At 44.4% G+C, this 2,633-nt stretch overlaps 1 pseudogene; it reads right to left on the bottom strand.

Annotated features, from left to right (window-relative positions):
- Positions 1-2,224, bottom strand: part of LOC105555155 — a 35,782-nt pseudogene extending 33,558 nt beyond the window's left edge.
- Between the last annotated feature and the right edge of the window lie 409 nt (positions 2,225-2,633).

The raw sequence follows: 2,633 nt of genomic DNA, 5'->3' as shown, positions 1-2,633 counted from the left end.
TGCTCTGTGTGAGAGAGCTAGGTTTAAAAAACTTAAAAACCAGTATTTTAAAAAACCAAAGCTCACTAAGAAATACTACTCTCAATATTGTAATTGAGATTACCATGATAGGTAATCCCAGGACCCTGATGCAGCTCTACCTTTTAAATCCATTTTTATTGGCTTCCAAACTTACATGGCTATTTAAAATTACTTTTTGTTTTAGGTAAAATATAAATCAGAAATAAAAACATAATGGCTTATCAATAAAAGCTCTCATGCTGATCCATGCGGATTATTTCTAGCATGATAAAAGCCAATAAGTCACCTGCAATTTTAAGGAAGGGTGCTGAGGAGAAAGATGTAATGTCTGCAATATTCATAAATTTTCCAACTATAACCAGGAATAACCTAAAAAGGCTTCTAGGCATTTTGATGGGCAGATGATTATTTGTGGTATATGTGAAGAAAAGAGTTTTAAAAACTTCTAAATTCTAAAATTCAACTCTATAACGGAGGGATTTATAGGCCCTCTAGACTACATGTTATAAGCAAATACATGCTGACTTTAAAAACTTGAAATCTTTATCAACATATACTACAACATAAAAGTTGTAAACTCAAATACTTACAAGGACAAAGGAAGGTTACCTGAGTAAGGGAAGTACTGAGGTGGGCACAGTAGCAAACTGGAGAATGCATGCCTTCCATAAAGGGGCGACCTCTGCACAGCAGACCAAACAGTGATAGAAACTCAGGGGACACCAGATTTGATTTTTTTTAGGATAAGCCTGAAGTCCAGATTTCCACACGAGTCTTCTAAATTGCACATGTCGATTCAACTTATAGAGGCAAACAAATCCGTGTACCGCATTAGGATATAGCCCTCGTGTTTTTATATTTGCTATAAATGTGTTACTAAATGGTTGTGTATAATCCAAGTATTGGCATGTCAAATATTTTCTTTCTCTAGTGTCATATGTTTTACCAAAAACTCAGGCTCTCATATACAGTAAAAATGGCTAAAAAGACTCATAATAATACTTGCTTCAAGCATTTTCCCAACATTTATTCATTTAAAATGTATTTGTATATAATTTTCCCAGATCGTTAACCAAATAAGTCATTGGTTCACAGGACGGCTAAAACTAAACTATTGTAAGAATCCCTATCTGTATTCTTAATAACTTCATGGATTTCAGTGTTTAAAACTGACATTTTGGTTATGCTAAAGCTCTATAAACTTAACAAACATACTGAGATAGTTCATAATACACCTTCAACCAAAAAAATAGTTTAGGATTTGCTACTATTCTAATTGAGAAAATCCAACTTGTAATGAGCATCTGTTGACACACAATCACCTGCATGGTGACAAAAGGACACCAAATCCTGAAAGGGTCAGCCTCTACCTATTGAAAGATTACCCATAAGCAAATTTCTAAGGACTCTCTGAATGGTAGCGAATGGCTAATGGTGGGAAGGAAAAGGTGTTATTCTGTAAGCTGAGAGATAGTGCCAATACTATTTCCTTTCACTTCCCAGTCACAGGTGTAGAGAAAGACAGAGAAGTCTTGAAAAGCAGATTGAAAAGGAGAACTTTGAAGGAAGTAGCACCTATCAAATGCCAACTCTTCTAACATTTTTGAGATACATAAATTTGTATATTGCACTTATCTATTCTGGGTTTCTTAATCAGGAGTATATCCGAAACTTGAGGGTTTTGCTATTGCTTGTTTGTTTTGGCTGTTGTTGTTAAGAGACAGGTGTCCCACTATGTTGCTCGAGCTGGACTCAAAATCATTTGTAGCATTTTAAAAATTATCTTACTGATAACATAAAATAATGGGGCATCACACAATCCACGTCTCTTACTTGTGTCGGGGTGAGTTTCTGCCTCTTGAGACCCAGCTGCAGTCGCTCCACGCACCAAGCCAATCCCTGGGCCAACTGCTTGTACCTGTGACGGATTTCGGGGCCGCGGCTGTGAGAGGGCGCTGGGACACAACACAACGCCCGGCCCTACTCCATCCCCCTCCCAGCCTTAACTCCGCGGACCCGTGGATCACACGTGCCCGTGGATTCGCACCGGGGGATTCCACCCTTCCCGACTGACGCCCGCCCTTGCCTGAGCCTCCGCGCTTACGGGAACTTCCTCTGGGGCGGGCTTCTCTGAGGCCTTCTCGCCTCCATTTGCCACCGAGGCCCTGTTCCGGGTTTTCTTCCTCTTCTTTTGTGCCTTCATCGCCTAACGGGTGCGCTCTGGGGTCGGCGTTACTGCGCAGGGGTTGCCCTGGGCAGAGACAGACAGTGGAAGGATTCCCGGCGCTGGAAACCGGGCCGGAAAGCCGGCGTCTGCGGGAGGCGCAGAGTACCCGGGCCTGGGGCCCACGCTGCCTCCCCGACATGAGGTCCTAGGGCCTGGAGGAAGGTGGGCAGCACAAGGGTGCTGGAGGGCTGCCGCAATGCAAGACCCCGCCACCCGCGCGTCTTCTCCACCCCGCTCGCCGCCATGCGTCGCAGTCGCCTCCAGAACTACGCGGGGCTCCGAGTCCGACGCCGAATTCCGTCCTCCGGAAACGCGTCTGCGACTCTAGGTTCCGCAGGGCCGCAGGCGGGGCGGGGCACGGGGGCCGTGAGGGGAAGGGGCGAGG

Source organism: Mandrillus leucophaeus, unplaced genomic scaffold (genome assembly GCF_000951045.1).
Source record: "Mandrillus leucophaeus isolate KB7577 unplaced genomic scaffold, Mleu.le_1.0 Scaffold671, whole genome shotgun sequence".
Lineage (NCBI taxonomy): Eukaryota > Metazoa > Chordata > Mammalia > Primates > Cercopithecidae > Mandrillus > Mandrillus leucophaeus.
The sequence above is the reverse complement of the archived record's forward strand: the minus strand, read 5'-3'. Positions and strand labels throughout refer to the sequence as shown.